Below are 20661 nucleotides of genomic sequence, written 5' to 3' on the forward strand. Positions count from 1 at the left end.
CTACAGATAATAATAATGATAATTGTTTGCTCAAAAGCTTAGAGAAAAGCTTATAATATGCGTTCATGTAACAGTGCAGTTAATTGGTCGGTCCCTTCTGACAACACGTCGAAATTCTTGCACATTATTAGCGTATATCTGATCTCCATCACAACTGATCATTATTATGGTGCTATATGGTGGATATGTATAGGCAGGGCCAATGGAATTATGGAGCAGGAGAGGACCAAAATATGCAGCAGGGTTTACTAAATTATGTGACAAGAAAAAGCAAATTATGTGCAATAATGTGGCACCATTTGAAACAGTATTACTGCACTATTTTGGCATCTTTACACGTTAACACTGGATGGGCAAATGTTTCTCCTTGTTAATATCTTAACGCAAATCCATGTTCCGTGTAGATTTTTCAAAGTTGACACTCAATGCATGGAGCCTTGCACGCTCTTTCTAATGGTGGGGTTGGCTGTCAATGTCATGATTAAAGTGGTGCAAAGTGGTGCAATAATGACCCTAGGTTCTGCTCCGAAGTGCAGCCTGACTGCCACCCTGCCAATTTCAGGGCAGCAACAGGAACCTCCACCATGTCCACAAGGAAGCGAGTGTGCAACCTTGCGGGTTGTGTCCTTTCCTAGGACATGAAGAGCATGATCAGTGTAGCACTGTATGAGAGTACTAATGAGGTGTCAGCTGTAGTCCCTTGCACGGCAGGACTGGGAACAGCAACAAGCCCTGGCAATCTGCTCAACCGTCTACAGTAGCGGGGGGTGCTAGCAGGAGCGGCACATGCATGTAAGATCGGTGAGGTGGGAGATCGGGGGGATTTGACAGACCGCTGGTGGAAAATCAATTATTTATTTAATTTTCCCTCTGCGTCATCTGCAAAATCCTACCACCCACCCCGCCCGACAGCTCTTACCTGCACAGGCTGTTCCTGGGTGCTAGAGAGAAGCACCGCTCCCGCTTTTGTTACAGGGGGCCGATATTGCAGCAGTGCTGCAAAACCGCCCCACCCCCAGTAACAAAACCAGCCCCCACAGTTCTAAAACCGCCCCCCCCCCCCCCTTTCTGGTCCAGTGGGAAACATCCTGCTGCCCGCTACGGCCAGTCTGGCCCTTGTCCTTAGCCTTCTTCAGAGTCACAATAAACAGAAAAGGGTATGAGCCTCAAAAGAGGCTGCTCGCAGCACCATTTTTGGATTAATTTACAAACTGCGTTTCCCTTTATGGTGCCCGGTGTGCTCAAAGCCCTCGCAACACAAAGTGACAGTTTGCAAAACTGGCGAACCACCCACCTCAGTAACATTAACGGGGCAGGAATCGGACTCCTTGAGAGCTATTGCCAATGCCGGGGGATGAGGCCTGCCTGCGGCAGCAGACCTCCATCCCAGCATTCAATAACGGAGTGTGCCAGGTTGGCGCTTGTATTCCATCTGCCTTATACGGTTGCAGGACCATATAAGGCACACACTGTAGGATCCTTACCTATTGAAGTGCATGATCTGATCACTGCATCTCCTGGTGTATGTGGCCTGCATATGCAGAATGCAAGCAGTCCAACTTGAACCCTTTACACTATGCAAATGATCAGCCCCTGGCAAGCACCAACCGTATCTTGGTTTGCAAGCACATAAGCGGTCACACAGCATTAGTGCATTTCAGTGCAAAATGCAGTGAGAGGTGGGAAGCTCTGTCTCCCATTTTCCCATGTGATTTTCAAAGGGTGGCCGAATGTGCTTTGCAGTTTGGAATTGGAATTATGAATTGCTAAGTACCTGTGAGTGTTGCTATGGAATGCATGTTTTTTATTCTCCAGCTCCAGTGAAGCTCTTCACCGCTCTGCGCTGCTTATAAAGATCAGAGAGCGGCCATGCACTGCAAGCTGGCTGACCAGATGTTCAAAAACAGAAACCAGGCATGTCAAAGAGACACAGTCCTCTCATGACCAATAACAAACACATGAAATAAACAAACATAATGGGTGCTAAAAGTGATCCTTATAATAATTTATATTTGTATGTCGGTAAGGCTTTTAATAAAGAAGGGCTGTATCCAGAAGTAAAGGTGCAACATTCATTGTATTCATTAAACCGGATTTTAAAGGCCTGGAAGGCTCTCGGCAATTTTAAAAGTAAATGGAAGGCCAGATTTTAAGATAAGAGGAATTAGAGGAATTCGAAGAAGCGACAGCTTTCCCAGCACGTCTCTGTATAATCAGAGGACTCTGGACATTTTGTTTTAAAGATAAGGTAATGACCAGTCGCCTCCTTTGGCCAAGCTTATTACCAGGCTGCGGCCATTCTTGACTCTCCCCACCACTCGTTGACTGCCATCTTATTTAACCAGCAAAATAATAACATTCTTCTGCAGTGCCTTCTGCTGCACGGCTCATGTTTTAAGGGGTGTAAATAAAAGACATTGCTAAAAACTATTTTAATGGTACCTATTAAACTGAACCTGAAAAAACAGAAGCCTTAGTTGACCTCTCTCTGATTGGTGCTTGTGACCTGCAGATCAAAGCAGATGTCATCCTTTTAACATAGTGGAACGTTGGCTCCAGGGTTGAAACGCAAAATGATGGGGCCCTCCTGCAGAATGTGACGAGGGGCCCTTAGCCTCTCACAGATATTAATTTGTCTAAATGGGTCATCTTGAAAGGTTTGAGGGGCCACTGAAGGATTGTGCGCCCCCGCACCGCAGAGGCTACTGGGAGCCAGCTTTACGTCCCTGGCGGGCTCCACTTACCACTGAGCTAGTGTTCAAGAGGAGGCTTGGAGATGGAACAATTCAAGGAAACAGAGGCACAAAGAAAAGGAGTGAAAAAGAGGATAGAAAAAAAGGAAATAAAATTGTGATAATAAGACGAAACAGGATGGAGGCAGTGGCGGCTGGCATGAACGGAGGGTGATGAGGTAGGTGGGACAAAAATAAAATAAATAAGTAATAAATTAAATACACTTACCTTCTTGGCACAACATCCTCCTTGCTTGGGTCTTATCGGGACAGACTTCAAAGCAGGACCCAAAACGCTGCACTCACCAATCCTGGCGCGTCTCTCAGCATGAGAGTTACATTCAAGATTAGAGGGAGGGGCCTCTCACAGCGCTCTTAATAGCACTGGAGGCCTGCAGTTTCCCTAACCCGGCTGTCTTAGACAGCCAGGTTTGAGAGGTTTAAAATGCTCTTGTCTGGCAGGCCTTAGTAAGATGGTTGAGCATTTTAAACGTAAGCGCACAGCTTCCTGCTGCCAGTCAGCAGCAATGGGCCTGCCCCATCCTGATCTGAGTTCGGGACGGGTAGCTGAAAAATAAAATGGCAATAAATAAACTTTATTACCGTTTTAATTTTCAGCTCTGGGCTTTTCTGTGGGCTTTTTTTTTGTTGGGTGTCACTTCTCCACTCAAATGGAGGAGTCGCCCTGGAGGGACAGAGAAAAGAACAGGAGACAGGCATGACAAAGGGAAGATGACAGATGGCTAAACCAATGAGGAAGGGTGGAAATCTGGTAGGTGAGGCAAAGGGAAGAGGATGGAAAGGGAAAAGTGGAGAGGAGGTGAGGGGAGCGATTCTTTTGCCACAGCTCTCAACAGTTTCAGTCTCCAAGCTGGGTGAGATCAAGTCCTCAGGTGGTGAGCCCACTGAAATCAATGGAGATCGAAACAAATATGAGGGTGAGGAGGGGTTCCAGGGTGGGTGATCATGTTTAAGTCAACGGAAGGCTTTTTGCTTTTTTAGAGTGTGGCGATGATCCTATGGAGAGTGACACCCTCCAAAGGAGGGTGAGACAAGAACACCATTCTGCTAGTTTTCTGACTTCTTCACTACTAATACTTTTGATTGGGAATTGCTGAGTTCCGGAGTTGAGAGAAGTGTGTTATAATGCCACAGGCTTCAACAACCTAAGTTAACCTGCCAAGCGCCTTCCACCCCTAGCCGCCCTGTCAAAGTTGGCTCCTCTTTTCCTGTATTTAACAGGCCAGGCCTGGTTGGATGTAGATTGGTACACAATGTAAGGTACTTCCTTTGTGGGTGTGCTTAGCTAAAACAATTGTGCTTATGTGCACTGCATGTGAATAGAGCTTCTGGGGAAATCTGTCTGCTCTGGAGTCCTGAGGACGCCAAGCGTTTCAAAGCAAAAGAAGGAAACGCACATGTTCAGAACAGGCTGTACCACAGCCGACGGCCTTCCCGCCATCGCAGCGCGCAGCGTTTTCAGGGAAGGCATCTGAGGACAGGGCCTGGCGGACGTATGGAGCTTAAGCACACAGACCCAAATTAGACGGATCCCAATATGAGCTGACATTAATTGGTGCGAGCTATAAGAGGCAGAAAAAACAAAAAGGCAGAGTGGGAAGCAATACGATACCTTCGAGGTGAAGGAGGCGAAAGCTCCTGCCAACAGCGCGAGCTAGAGGGCGGGCGCGGTGCATGCCGGGTCAGGGCTCCAACGTTCTCAGACAGACTCCGCTTTATTCTGTAGCAAGCATAAGAAAAAACAAAAAAACGGACGTTTTAACGAGAGACTCCAAAATGCACATTAATAGGATTTATGATGTTGCATATACAAACTATACATTATTACCAAACTGGTGACCGCCACCAGGTTTAATAGCCATATTTGGATTACTCTAGGTGTTGGGTGGACGCCAAGCAGAAACACACCGTGGGGTTTGCGGAATATTTTCCTGGCATGTGATGGCTGTATGGTTTATTTGCATTAAACGGCAATATACATAAATATAGTTTGTGGTTCTGTCCTTTTTGCATAGCTGGCCAACACAGTTTAAATATGCAAAGGCTACGCGAGAGCCAAAAATCTCGCAAACAGTAGCTGTTTTATGTACATATGAGGACGGACACACCTGCTTGTCCCAGCCAGCGCCCAGACAGAACTAATGACCAGACATATTAAAGGATATTAAACGCTCAAACCTAACATAAAGGGCGCCATTCACGACGGCCGCTGTATGCTTGTCTAGGCAGAATCATTTGGTGGTCAAAGGCCTAATCGAAAATGTATACCAGTCCACGGGTGAAATTAATGGAGCAAATTGTCAAAAAGGATCACGCTGAAGTTCCTTGAGAGCCCAGTTCAGTCATGCATTCTGGATTTCCACAATTAATATTCATGAGATAAACGCGTGTTCAGTCGGTTTGAATGAGTGAGGTCATTTGCATTCTCATTGGTTGTACTAGAAGGGTGACGTAGTATGGTCCTCAGAGATCCTCTTCAGGCACACAACTATTTAGGGCACCAGCTTGAGGTTATGGGTAAAGGTGGTAACAGCTACAACACAAGTGGGATGTACCACCGCTCATGTAGGCTTCATCAGTCCTAAAAGCAGGGCCTCTGGAATGATGCGATTTTGCGGCTACAGTGCTTCCGCATAGCTATAAATGTGCCGCTTTTGCCACATAATCCATCATCTGCTGCATAATATGCAGATTACAAAAATGTTTCTAGTTCAAACAGATTAAAAGTTACAAAAATATTTGCAACACAGGTTCACGCGCAGCAGAAAGTCCTTCCCAAAAGTTGGATGGCCGTTTTCTATATTTGGGTGCTAAATTGGCACTAATAAGGTGAAACCTTTGCCCAGACCATGTTACCATGTATAAAAGTGACAAAATAATGAAGTAATACTGCCACAAATTATGCCACATTAGGCAGCAGTATTTGCATTTTCCTTCTGCATAACTCAGTCACCCTTGCCGCATAATTTGGTCCTCTTCTGCCACATAAATCCAGTGGCCCTGCCCAAAAGAGGACTGACCAGTAATGATCACGTTTCCAGCTAGCTTTCAAATGTATGTGCAGAGAAGGTACTACCGACCATTAACTGGTGCAACCTTCATATTTGTCAATGATAAGTGCAACACCTACCAAACGAAACTTCAGTGACTCAGAAACACTGCATTATCACAAGTGGGACAGTCTAACAGCAGAGTTTGAATGCATTGAGAATCGAGAATTGCTGTGGGTGTGCCTTCCAGTTTTAATGCTGAAAATGTTGTTTTCTGCCATGCACGTCAAAGAAAAACATGTTTTTTTCTAGACAGGCATACTTTCTATTATTGTAGGCTACAAATGATTCGAAAAATGGAACTACCGATTACAGAGTTGACCAACTTCTTCATGAGCGACTTTTAGGCTATCCGCATAAGATACATCTGCATACAATGAAGCCTAATAGAGCCCATTTACATAGTGGCTATCCTGCATTTGTGGCATGGAGCCTTCCCTTCTGGACCTGTGCTGGACACCCAAGTGTATTAGCTTCCAGGAATATGTGCACTCTTTCTACAATTTGTCAATGGCAAGGTCCTAGCTACTGTTAGTGCAGTAGTTGCAGTTTCACCAGATCCCAGTGCCATGAGGTGCCTACTGCTCGCCAGTTATGGTTGCCTTTAAGTTTGCGGCGGGGGGCATTTTCCTTCCTTTTATTTTGGCACTGGCAGTGTTCAATGTGATGATAGTAACTCAAATTTTCCAAGATCATACAGCCAGAAAGCCTGCCAAGATATGATTGAATTTCCACTTTTGTAATTTTTTTAATGGTATTTTTCCTAATATTGCAGGGTAACATCTTGGATACACAAGGTTCACATGGCAGGCCTTTGATCAGACAATGCCATGGGTGAACCCAACCTTGGTGCCCACTCCCATTCGTCCTCTGTAACTGTGTTTCGGAAAAAAAAGTGAGAGGGTTAGGGAGAAATTGAGGGCCAAAAGCAGGAGAGCAATGAGAAGAAAAAATGGCAAAATGCAGACATGGGCGCCAGCAGCAAACAGAAACAGTGTTTGAATCTACTTTTCTTTGGAGAAGGCTGCCCGGGCCAGAAGGTGTATGTTACAGAGGAGAAACATTAAACCACTGATGCCTTGCCTTAATCCCAGGCTTTACTATTGCAAATTACTGTAATCTGGTACTTGTATGTGTTTTGTTCAATATATGGCGGGCTATACCGGCCATTAAAGGCCCGCATCGGCATTAAAGGTTCACTCCAGCGTTAAAGGCCCGAGCCGAAGGCGAGGGCTTTAACAAGGGAGCAAGCCTTTCATGGCCAGTATAGCCCATCTACGGAGGGCTATAAAGCTATTAGAACAATCTGCCACTAAAGGCCAGAATGTTCTAACAAATAAGACAAAGGCCTCAGTGAGCCCGAGGGAATTTAAATCCCGTCGGGCTCCATGAGCCCTTTGTTCACAGCAACATCTCTGAACGGCAAACATTGTAATGTTTGAACTCCGGGCTTTTACCAGCCATTAAAAGCCCCAGAGCACTCCATTGTCTTCAATAGAGCTCCCAAAATTCAAATGTTCTAATTGAAGTTAGACAAAAAAAAGTCCTAAAATAAACTACAAGATTCAACAAACACTCTAGACTGGCAACATAGCATCTTCGGTGATGCGAGTTCATTTGAAAGCTATATGACTATATCATAGTCACCATCAAGTCCATTTTGCACTTTCTGAATAATGGCTTCACAGAGTAATTGTCTATCTTCACAAGGACAGCTCACAATGGTCACAAACACTTGTAAAATACACCTCAACTGACAACTTTGCTCTGTGCCTGTGAGTCCAATTTTAGGATGCCCCAACCAACACTATGAATGGTCACAGAACACAACTTGGTTTGCGTTGCGCTGCAGTCAGACTTTTCTTTTGCAGAGCAATGGATGTACCAATCAATTATAGCGCGAGGGGACAAGTTGCAAATAATTACAAACTTCCTAATTCAATAAAATGAATGAGGCAGGAATCAGCTTGGAATTTCTTGTAACCGTTTGCAAATAGCACAGATTGAGCACAGTATGGAGCAGCATACCTCATCCCATAATCCCAATTTTTAAGGTGTGGCTTTTGAGACTGTCTCACTAAAGTATAGTTTTTCCCCAAAAATATGCATGCGTGGTGGCCCCGTTATACATATAATGCATACCCAGTGGGGCTTTTGGCAAGCAGAAGTCAGAAGTCATCCATTGGCCTTTTAAATTGTCAGTCACGTTTTCCTTCTGCCCAATACAGCATGTTGCAGTAAGTTAGGTCGCTTTACTCATTGACTCCTTTCACTTTGAAAGACTGCATAGTGTACACATCCTCTTAAACATTGTTCCTTTCTGATCAGTTGTAAAAGGTGGTTCATAGCGTGCTTTTTTTACTTTAGTAATCTTTATATTCATTTTAGTTAGCAGCTATTTCTTTTGCCTGCACTCCTTTTTACAAGGTTATGCTAGAAAAGAGAGTGTTATGGTAACATTACAACAAATGCAGCTTCAATTTGAGAGCTTGACTTGGTAGTGCTTTTTTCTTGTTTATAACAACAATAATAATAATAATATAAAATGCATGCACGACTGAAAGGTGTGCTGTTTAAAAAAAGTCACTTGTAAAACAGCTGCATCAGTGAAAGTTTTTTAAATGTACATTTTTTATTCAAGCATAAGACAGTTACATATTTTCCTTCTTTTCTTTTACTTTTGTAGCTTATGATTGCAATAAAACATAAAAGATAAAAATTAACTATCGGACCTGCTTGCCTAAGCAAGGGCTGTTGGCTTTGCCAATCCTTTTTTTGTCAGCCCTAATCTCTTAAAAAGAAGAGGGGATGCAATGAAAACATTACATTGGCATTCAATCAATGGTTTGAGGTTGCTGTGATCGGCATTCTCAGCTTCCATGTTGAAAATCAAGTACCATCTCCAGTGAGAAGGTGATGTTACATCAATGGTTTATGACTGGGATTCCAATCACAAATAATTGATACATGTCATTGCAATTAATAAGGATCTGGAAGGAGGGGGACCCCTCTTCCATGCTGCTCCTCCTTCCGAATCAGGTATTGCTAAGTGAACATTGGAAGTCGGAAAGATATTTGATTCATGCAATGTGCCTTTGGTGTATTGCGACTTGTGGTATTGCTGATGGAATGCCTGTCATTTTGTGAATCTCATGATCTGTCACCGAAAACCATTTGTACATCACACCTTTTGATTTCTAGCATTGTTGGAACTACAGGCAATTAGATTACGTCAGTTTGGTACTGAGGGTTAATCATTTAAGGTTGATGCCATAAGTCAGGAAGCGGTGGCATACTCTAGGACATCAGAGCTGTCAATTTTCCTGGTCCATGCATGATGTGCTCCCATCGTCTGTTTTTTTAAAATGTCATTCTGGGTTCTGTAGTCCAATTTATCCCATCATACAATCAGGACTACACATCCCAGCCTGGAGTGGATTAGCTACCCACACATGGACCTGGGAAACATGAGTGCTTGGGAACTCACTAAGTTGTGGTCTGATAATTGCATCAAAAACATTCTGCTAAGAATAGCCACTTTAAAACCAAACATTAAGATGGAGTGTTACCCACTTGCAACAGATTTGCAGAAGCATGTTTGTTTTGTTAAATGTTTCTCAGTAACCTAGCTTATTTACTATAACTTTTCTAAGACAGCAGTCACCCCAATTCAGAGGCAGTCTTTTTTTCAAAGGCACTAAGAGTTCACTACAGATTTTCTGGAGGAATTCATTAGTCACAATCAGCTAAACCACTGCTGTTTGGAGCTGGAGAACACTAACAATCAAGCTTTTATTCTTAGCGTGGAAAATGGCCTGGAGCACTCTGGGAAATAAAAAAGGCAGGCGGAGGCTGCAGAAGCTTAATATAAATTAAATACTTTCATTTGACTTACAACTGCTCTGGATGAGCTGTCTGTGGGAGACTATCTTAAATGGATAATTGACTTGTAGCAAATTGGACAAAAAACAGGAACAATGTCCTTCAAGTGCATAAAAGGTAGCAGAATGTACTGAGTGAAGTCATTGCTTATTTTCTTCCAGATGTTTGGTCTTGTTAATTGATGCACTATGTCGAAATCCTCCCAAAAATATCATCAGACATAAATAATGTAAAAAATATGTTGTGGTAACAAGATTATCGTGGTACGGAATATTACCTGTGCCCATTTTATTTATGTAGATAGTTCTTTCTTGCCACTCTGACACATGCAAAATGTATTTAGCTATTTGTTCTTTGTTTTCTATCCTGTTTGAATTCTACGGTATGAACAATTGTTTACTCCTGTACTATATCCATACTCTTGTATAGCGCTCTGATACCCCCGGGTCGAGCCAGCGCTATATAAAACCTTGAATTAATAAATATTAATAATAATATTGCAAGTAAAGTGATAGTTTTTTAAAGTTTCTAATTTCGTTTCTTTAAATATAGTTTTATCCAATATGGATTTTTAATAAGTTTGAAATGTTGTATGATTTTGTGTGTTATTCTGTATGGATTCTAGTAATGCTTTTTAGTTTTTTATTGTTTTAGCTGTATTTTTAAAATGCTGCTTTTGCTTTAACTTTAATATAATTATTGAAGGGTTTTTGCGTTTGCAATGGGGTATGGTGGAAATGTAGTTGAATATGTATATATATTTTTTTAACAAGTTCTGAAAATGTAAATCATTAATTTGATTAATAAATGTGTAAATTGTTTATTTCTGATATTTTTTAAAGTATGCATTATTAAGAATTGTTACGTAATGTTTCAAATGTATTCATTATATTATAAAGTTTGGTGATTTTTAAATGATTTAGTAGAGTTTTTAGTTGTTTATAAAAATCATTTTAATAAACATTTAACTTTTTATGAATGTGTTTTATTTTTGTAATATTACTTTAAATGTGATTTTAAGATATCTTTTATAATAATTCTATATTTGTCCACACTTTCCGTACTGTTGTTTAGGTTGGAGTGAGTATAGTAAATCTGTTCAGTGCTTAATTTGTAAAACAATAAGTGCCAGGGCCTTTGTCAGGAGGTTACTGCAGCTTGCACCTGCCAGCTACAAGAGTGACTATTTGGACTGTTTCAGGCCCCACAAGCTATAAGAATGACTTGCATGGCAGGTTGGGTGGCATTTTGAATGTATATTGAATTATTAAACAACTGTTGTTGTGTCCATCTCTCAATAAGTCAGCGCCAACATGTGGCAGAACGGCATAACTGTCAGTGTTAGCAATTGAGAGCCATTGCTGAGCACCAGAAACCCCCACTCAAAGTAAGCACTGAATCTGATCTCACCAAAGCCCACTGCTTTCCCTACTGTGGCTTAGGTTTTAATGGAAATAATAAATCTGAACCCTCCACAGTCCATCATTTTCCACACTGTTGCTTAGGTCAAAGTGCGAACAGTAAATCTCACCTCTCCAAAGTGAAATACTTTCAACAGCGTTTTTTGGATTAGAGCGGGAAAGAAAATATGTCCAAAATCCAAAGCTTCCTCTACTGTTTCTTACACTGGAGTGGGAATAGTAAATTTGGCTCCACCAAAGTAAAAAAATATCCTCTAATTGTTTAGGTTCGAGTGGGATTAGTCAATCTGATCCTACTCCTCCTAAAAGGCTAACCATATCACCAATGTCACTTTGGTTGGAGTGGGAATAGTAAATCTTACACACCCAAAGTCCAACACTTTTGCTTCCGTAGCTTAGGCTTGAGTCGGAATAGTAAATTGTATTAATCTAAAGGGCAATAGTATCCCTGCTGTTTTTTAGGTTAATGAGAAAATGGTACATTTTATGCTTCAAAATGTTTTCATTTTTAAACTTTTCGGGTGAATTTGGAATTTTTATTTTGTTTTATTTATGGTTCGGGTTTAATTTTTATTTAATTGGAGTTTAGTTGTTTGTGTGACATTTATTTTTAAATGGTTTGCTTATTTATTTGGACGTCTCATCTAAAATATTTTGTCCATTTTTATTGGCAAGATATCTATTTGAATTACTTGATTTTTTTGTTAGTATTTCTGAATTTTGCTATGGTTTTCATTTTACAATTGTTTGTTATTTTTGAATTTCTAATTTGTTTTGAGGTTTTAATTTACACAATATGTGTACTGTGATAAATATTTTCATTTTAATGAGTAATTATTAAGATTGTGTTTTAAAATTTGATTTGATTTGATTTGATTATTGAGTCATGTTATTGTATAATTTTAATTTGTTAACACTTTTTATTTCAAATGTGCATATATATAGATACATATATATATATTTTTTTACATATATATATATACATATATATATAATATGTATTTTGTTATTCATATTTACTTTAATATTTATAATTTATTTAATTTTATATTACTTATTCTGTAGTTATTACTTTATTTACATACATTTGTATTATGTTTTTAATGTATTACTTCTAGTTTTGCATATTTACTATATATATTAGTATATAGAAAAGCAATCATTTTTTTATTGCATTATTATTATGCTAAATAATCTTAATGATATATAACTACCTATGTAATCTCGACATCTATGTATGATAGTATGTCACAGTAGCTGTTAAATTGATCAACAAGAAATTTGTATTTGTAAAGGCCTTAGCATTATTTTCAAAGGTAAGAGACCCCAACATTGACTAAATGCCACATGTCATGCCTTGGCGGGCAGGAGAGGAGAATAGGCACAATATCAGAGAATATCAAAAACACATGAGCAGTTTAGCTTCCAGTAGTTTAATACAAGTAAATCATATTTGAAACAAAGAGACAATCAGGAAATTTGATTAATCCTGTCAAGGAGGTCCGGGATAAACTCCAGCAACCGGAACACTTGGAATACTTTTCTTATACTGAGTCAAAGCACTGTCATTGAGGGGTGCAAATAGAAGGCAGAAAGCAGTAAGAAAGGGAAGTGGTTATTTAACGCTCTGAAGGTGAGTCAAGGGGATGAGAGGGAGAAGGCCAGTAGGGTCACTTTCAGATGCAGTGCTCTGATCGTCCAGGACTCCTTGGGTCTCAGAGTAACTGTTCAGGTGAAAGAGGAAAGTAGTGAGATCCATTGATAGTATCAAAGAATGGGCCCAGAGAAAGGGGTGCAATGTGGGGTGGATCATTTTTTAGATCAAAAATGACAGAGACAGCTTCCTCAGAGAGATACCATGAGGAAGATGGGGAGTTGGTGGGGCTCTTTTTTTAAGCACCTTTAGTGCATCAGGTGCAGTTGCAAATGGACCCAGGCTCACAAAAGACCCAGGCTCAAAACACCCCAATTATGGGAACTAGTGTTTTTGGTTAATTTCTGCTTTGGTTTGACATATTTGCACTTTTATAAGTCTCACTTAAAGTTTGGATTATGAGCTATGGAGAAATACACCTGAAATGATTTCCTAAGTGCCATCCCGGAGCTCAGTCTTGCCCCGCACCCTCTCTATTCTTGTTATAGTTTTTATACGGGATGCCCGACTTCAAAACATTTAGCTTCAGAGGGCTAAGAGCAAAAATGTTTGAAGACCTCTGCTCTAGAATATGCTTATGTAATTTGCTCACCCATGGACACCCTCTCTGGATACATGCGTACCCCTAACGACACTGAAGTGGCCTGGTGATCCTTTATTAGAGCAATAAACAAACGTGTGAAATACCGATGTTATATACCTATTTAAGCAAATTGTCCCCCTATATTATCAACTGCAATATCATTCTTATATCAAGAGATATCATATCATAACTTTTACATGGTTTCTTGTAGTACAACACAATAAAAGCAGTGTGTAGCCCTTAAAATGCAAAGCAGTACAGAGCTGGCATTTCACAACTTGATCATATACAGCACTTTTACATCAAGTTTTAATGAACTTTGTGGCCAATACACAAACTTTTCTAAATGTCAGGGCACTGAAGGCCCGATTACGAGTTTGGTGGTGTGGGAGTGGACCGGCACGTCGGTGGCCCGATCCCAAACCCCCAAACCTGTGGTTGCACCGCCCGCTATATTACGAGGTTCCTTAGTCTGGCAGGCTTTTTTTGACACTCCCATGGCGGATCAAAGAAAATGGGCACCGCAATGGGAACGCCAAAACAGTTCCTACATGGACTGCAAAGTCCATGCCGTGCAGGAACTGGGGTGCATGCACACAGGACCCCTGCATGCATCCCCATGCAAATGGCCAACATGGGGCCATGTAGGGCCCCATTTGTTTCAGGACCGCCAGCGTTTTCATGGCGAAAAGACCTCCATGACGCCTCTGGCGGTCCTGAGACTCATAATAGACATGGCCATGCCGCAGCAGTACCACTAGCATATTACTGAGGCCCTGACTGTCGCGCCACCGCCAGGGAATGGTGGATCCCTGGCGGCTCTGGCAGTGCACTAGAGGTCCAACAGCTAAAGTCGTAACTGGGCGGTCAGACCGCAGGCGCAGCTGTGGCTGGACTGCCACCACTGCGCCCCTGTTAGTCTGGCGGTCCTCAGACAGCCAGACTCGTAATGTGGTCCTTGGTCTTTAAGTGCATTTCTTAAAGAACAAGCTGGAAATCAGTGCCTGGTGAAACTCATTTGCCCTTCTTGATGGATGGGTCATACATCATGTCATGGAACAGCAAGCAAAGGGTTTATAGGTCAAACCTCAATCTGCCTACAATGGCCTAAAGCAAGATGTCTGGACTCTGTGTAACAACAGTGCATGACGGTCTGGCAAGAAGATTACTTACTTGAGATGCAGAGAACAGCAGCATTTTGTTTTTTCTAGCAGTTTTTGGCTGTTTTTAAAATATATTTACACGTTTTACTAAAGAGTAAATCATTACACACCTTCGACGTTAACAGGATTTTGTTGTGTTGCTTTTTAATGCAAGAAAGATAAAATATTTCGAGTCAAATGGTTTAATGAAATCACCAAGAAATTAATACATTGGATGTGAATCTATACGTGACTCTTGAAAACGCGATCTAAACTCGATCCTCTGTTTTATATTTGTGCGCTATATTTTGTACTATTACAGGGTTTTTGTAACGCATTGACTTTTACAGTGTTTCTGAACTTTCAGGAAACTTAAATTATGCTGTCAGCTTCATCACAGTTCGGCGGTAAAAATACAAAACGGTAAGGGGCGAAATCGTCTTTTTATTTCATTATTTATCATTTAAAATCAGCACAAGAATATATGTTGAGGGAACACAAGCAATTTCATTCAATTTCAGAGTGCAAAACAAAAATGTGAAATCGGAATGTGGCAAAGCTTAAGATCCGCTTTGAGAGCATGGTGTGAACATGAACTATTAAGTAGAACACCACAGGATCTGCTAATGTAAGTGATAAAGCAGCGGTATTAAACAAAAGTGGATTGATTCCAACTAATTGTTAGAGGTATGTGCAATAGTGCAGCTTCTCTCCTCCAAATTGGATACAATTCTGGGAAACGCTTTAATGATGTATGACATTTCATGATATTTAAATATGTTTTAAAAAGGTTGCAATGAACCAGAAAAACAGCACGGATAGATTTTTAATGAGAAAAACAGCTGCATGATGAAAAAGTCTTTCGCAGTTTTTTTTCAACAAAATAAGTAAACCTTCCTTAGGAGCAGTTTTCTCCGCAGAGGAGGAAATGGACAAAACTATCATGATTGTGTAATTTCATGTTGTGCAAAATTATTAATTAAGCCAAATTCCACTTCAAGCTGTATAATTTTGAAATCTTCTATTCACATAAATAATTATAGTTGCATTATTGTTATACACCTGGCAAAGAAAAATTGTAGATATTCGAGCAGCATACAGATATACCAGCTTCCAAAATCAAATCTACAAAATATGTGACTATATCCAATCATAATGCCTTATCTATGGGATCATGAGGAATATTTCTACTTTCTTAATTTTTTTTATTTCTCTAGTTACCAAATTTAGTAAGTAGAGTAAGGCAGGCACAGAGAGGGATCTAACCCTTTGAGGTTTGGCAAGTTGTAGTATTGATATGTGATGGTGCGCATGTCGTTGTTTAACGAATTGCAAATTTGACATGCTAGTGCATACTCTTATGGTTGAACTGACTTGCTATTTGCTTCACTTGGTATCGGCTTACGAAGCCCAATAACATTATTTATGTGACTGTATGGACACAATGCTGAATACATGACGTACTGGGAATTTACTGGCTCACAATGTGTGATGGAACCCCATAATATCAATCCACACCAGTGTACTCTTTTTGGCAACCTTATGTCTAGCTGAAGTGGGCCCCGTTGTACTTGATCATGCATTGTTCCAGTGTTCTTTTGGATTGCCGTAGCTTGGATGGCTGATCTCCAGACCCTGAATGCTCAACCTTAAGCGTACCATAGGTCAATTAACTCTCAAGGTACAACGTATACAAATCCACTTTTTGAGTCCAAAGGTTTTTCTCTATAAGGACAATCTTTTATTGGGAGCACCTTTTGATATATGGTGATTATTTCTGATCTCTCTGGCACCCATGCTTCTGGCTTTTCCTGCTCTATAGTTGCTGATTTCTAACCCTGCTTAAGCTATCTTCTCTTGTAATCATAAGCCTTCTGAAGGATTTATATTACTTATGGAAATCTTGCATTACGTTATAAGCAGTAGCGGTCCGTGGAGGGAGTTCCGTGGGGCAGTGAGGCGGGGCGGGGGAGGGGCAGGGTGGGGAAATGTAAACACCGGAATATGGATGAACGGAGGTAAGTACACATTTAAATAAATAAAACTAATTTCGTTGCGCGCGCTGCATCGCATTTTGCGATGCAGCGCGCGCAAAGGAATTGGTTTTATTTATTTAAATGTGTAGTTACCTCCGTTCATCCATATTCCGGTGTTTACATTTCCCCTCCCCCGCCCCGCCTCACCGCCCCACGGAACTCCCTCCACGGACCGCTACTGGTTATAAGGTACTCCAGATTATTGGTTGCCCTCTGCGACGCTGTTTGCTCAGATTGGCTCATAATGTTTTTTCTTCCAATTCAGGTAACATTTTGTACATGCTACTAACCTGTTAGGTTATTGCTAACCTTGCACTTTAGTGTTTTAACATTGTATCACTAAGATTTCTGGGATCTTAGAGTATACTGTACTCTATTGTACAGTGTTGCTTCCCTATTGCTTTAGTGTTTTCTTTGGCCTCTATTGAGTTTGTTGTAAATCTCTTTCCAAACTTCCGGTTCTGAGTCCCATGGCCTTCCTGAATTTACTTTTATATTTCTTTACTCTCTTTTTCACTTACTTTTTTCACTCATTTTTTCACTCAATTGTTATAATATCTTTTGTATTATTTCTGTCTTGCACCATCATTTCATTTTGGACAAATATATATAATGGTTGACAGTAGGTACTTTGTTACTTATAGATACTTGTACATATATGTCATTTTTGTGAAAGTGTTTTTCATATTGTATAGGCTTTAGTTTAAACTATGTGGAGCATTTCGCAAGCTTGCTAACCCAAGCCAAACTGTTTATCGTTGTATGATCAACAGGATTCATCACGCTACAATGTCTTGCTACATGTGGGGTTGAAGAATGAGCAGGGCATCATATTTTGTCTTCATACTTCATACTGGAGAAGTGTGGCTCAACGGTTAGAGTGGCAGATCTCGATGCAGGACACTGGTCCGGGACCAGGGTTAGATTCCCGCCGCGGCAGGGTCTCGGGCTATAAATTCCTCGGACCGGATATTCTCGCCTCAGTGCCTATTCTAATCATGCGTCCCACGCTGCAACTCTGGGCAATAGCTTGCTTAATCTCCACAACAGCCCCAACAGCGCTGGGATGCCTGGCTTCACCATGGGGGTGCCCAGGAGTGGACACTTCACACGGAAAGCCAGGAAGGGTTCCTTCAGCAGTATGAGTACAGCGCTGAGATACCCCTAGGGGTGATTCGGCGCTATATAAATACATATACATTTACATAGTTGCCACTTTTGTTCCTTTTTCTAGCATTTAGATTAAGAATATTTGAGTTGTACGAGTGGCGTTGGTTGGGTTACTCATCATAAGTGCAAATTAGCTTCATAAACTGGATGGAATATGAACAGCAAAGATGGAGAAAAACTGGGAAAGAGGACAGATGCTGGCAGGATGGGTGAGATGTGAAGAGTGGTAGAGACTAATAGGGAGTCGTGAGATTGTGAGAGAGTAGAAAAGATGATCAGAGAGTGAAATAGGCAGTTGAAGAAAGGAAAAGTCATTGTGAGAGTGGAAGATGTGGAGGAGTGTAAGAGGCAACAGCGTAGTGAAAGTGACAGCGGGAGAACAGAAGAAGCAGCAACAGAATGGAACCCACACTGGGAGATAAAATAGAGAACAGTGAAAGAGGTGACAGGAGAAGAGAGAAACCACGGGAGAGTGGAAGAAATGGTGGGAGGAAAATGATGGCAATAAACAGAGGAAGACAATGATAATGGATTAAGTGGTGGAGGATGTGGTGGGATCTGGATGATACAACAGGATGGAGGAAGTGAAATAGGAGAGTAAAAGAAGAAATAGTGAAATAAAAGACTTCGTGGGAGCATGGATTATGTTTTAGGAGAATGAAAAACAACACGAGAGGATAAATAGTAGGAGAGTGAAAGAGACAACGGTAGAATTGATGAAATAGTGGAAGAATTAAAAAAGTAGTCAGAGAGAAAAGCACAGCATGAAAATGGAGGAGGAGGTGGAAGAGTTGAGGAGGCAGTGAGAGAGTAAGAAGAGAGTGTGATAGGGAAAGGAGCAAAATGACAGTAGAAGAGACAATGGAGAAAAGGAAGAGAAAACAGGAGAATAGAATACATGCTAAAAGATTGAAAAGGCAGCGAGAGAGAGGAAAAGGCAATAAGAAACTGGAGGGGCTGTTGGGAAATGATGGTGGCATGAGATTGGAAGAAGCGGGGAAGAAACAACAAGATGCTGGAAGAGGCAGCAAGAAGCGGCAGCAACAAAAGGAACAAAACATTGAGAGGGTGGACGCAGGAAAAATGGATGAGGTGGTTGAAGAGATGGTAGAGATAGAAGAGATACTGCACAATTTAAGAGTGGAAGAGATGGTAGGGATAGAAGAGAGACTCATATCAAAGGGAGGAGGAGAAGGGATGGTAGACTTAGTAGAGAGACTAACTCAATGGGAAGAGTGGAAGAGATGGTTCAGGTACAACAGAGACTGACTTAACAGGAAAAGTCCAAGCAAGAGTACGAGTAGAAGAGAGAGTGACTCAACAGATGGAATGAAAGTGTAGTATGCTGTGAGAGAGTGGTGAGGTGATGAGAGAGTGGAAGAGATGGAGGGAGTATGAGGAAGGTAAGGACAGAGTGAAAGATATGATTGAAGAGTCAATGAGAGAGGGGAATGGACCATTAGAAATGGAAGAGGTGGTGAGAGATTAGAAGAAATGAGGAGAGAGTGAAAGAGGTGGCAGGAGAATGCAAAGGTGGTGGGAAAGTGTAGGAGACTGGCAGAAAACGAAAGGGTGAGAGAGTGAAAGAGCCTAGGAGAGAGTTAAGGGTACTATGGGAGATTAAAAGAGACTGCAGAAGAATGGGAGATACTGTGGCACAATGTAAGAGGCGATGAGAGACTGTCAGGCACTCCGGGGGTGTGAGAGGCCGCAGAAGGTTTGAAAAGATAGAGAGAGGCCAGCAAACAGTGGGAGTCGCGACAAGAGACGGTGAGAGAGTGGCAGAGGGGGTGGGAGAGTGCAAAAGGCAGCGGGCGAGCAGAGACAACGGAGCTGCGAGAAAGCCCCTGCGAACTGTTCGTGTCTTTCGCCGTAAGATTGTTCTGCATAAACGAAAACAAGGCGCACTGTCTGAAAGCTTTTTTATCGCGGCGATCAAACGCCGCATTGTGAACACGACTAAAAACAATCGGGGCTGGACACAGCACGGCCAGTGACTTTTGAAAAATAGACTTTCGGCTGATGCAGCAGCGGATAATCGCCCGCTTTTGTGCGGAAGAATGTGGTATATTCTGTTCGTCCACTAGAACAGAAACACTATTTAGACAGCTGGAAAAAACAGAGGAGCCGAAAAATGCCGGGGCCTGGGTTTATTCTCCGCGCTGCGTTGTATTTGCATGCTGCCGTCCCTTGTTACGAAACATTCCCGAGTCAACCACATCTGATGTTTTCCAACTGGGCCTGCGTGCTAGAAACTTCGCTGGGCATCCTTCACAATATATATTTTGAGTCTATCATCTCTTTTTATTAAGTTACTATGTTTCTATGTTTTTCGTTCGGCTTTTCCTTTGATTGATTTAAAATACTTTTCAAATGCCTCACGTTTTGTCAAAAACAGAAATATGCTGCGTAACAATATTGTAGTTTTTATTTGCATCAACTTTTAGTATGGATGCAGCGCTGGTGTATTTATCAGTAATCCGCGTGCAGATTGGCTCAGATAACACACACCAGCAAATAGAAAAAGTCACTTATCCGTAGCAATCGCTTGCAGTTTGAGATTGCAAACTTCATGGTGGAAAATTAGAATGTTTGAAGGCACTGAGAGCCTGGCTTCGCTATCATTTTGAATGATGTGGCCTCCACCCGGTGTCCATGTCTAAAAACGTATATTCATAACAAGAAGATGCTTTTCCATGTCCACCCACTGAATTATGGAATAATTCATAGCAAGCGACTTTACAAACAACTCTGTCCTATGATATGAAGCTGTAAAAGTGCCCTTAGTTGGTCAAAAGGATAAAATGAGTATTGTATGTCAATTCTTAACCATGAGTGTGTTTGTGTGGCTATGCGTATAGCTGCACAACAGAGACGTTTTAAGAAAGGTGCAAAGCAGGCAATTGCCCAAGGCCCCATCTTCCAATGCCACTCCCCCCCTACAAAGTGAACTTTCTCTCTCTACCTCAC

The 20661-nt window shown here is 41.4% G+C and overlaps 1 long non-coding RNA gene across 1 annotated transcript in view; it reads right to left on the bottom strand.

Annotated features, from left to right (window-relative positions):
- Nucleotides 1-20661, bottom strand: part of LOC146833592 (uncharacterized) — a 156509-nt gene that overhangs the window by 17133 nt on the left and 118715 nt on the right. The window contains exon 4 of the long non-coding RNA XR_014960254.1: nt 4366-4473. This is a non-coding gene — a long non-coding RNA (uncharacterized LOC146833592). The remainder of the gene's footprint in view (nt 1-4365; nt 4474-20661) is intronic.

This window comes from Triturus cristatus, chromosome 4_2 (genome assembly GCF_964204655.1).
Source record: "Triturus cristatus chromosome 4_2, aTriCri1.1, whole genome shotgun sequence".
Lineage (NCBI taxonomy): Eukaryota > Metazoa > Chordata > Amphibia > Caudata > Salamandridae > Triturus > Triturus cristatus.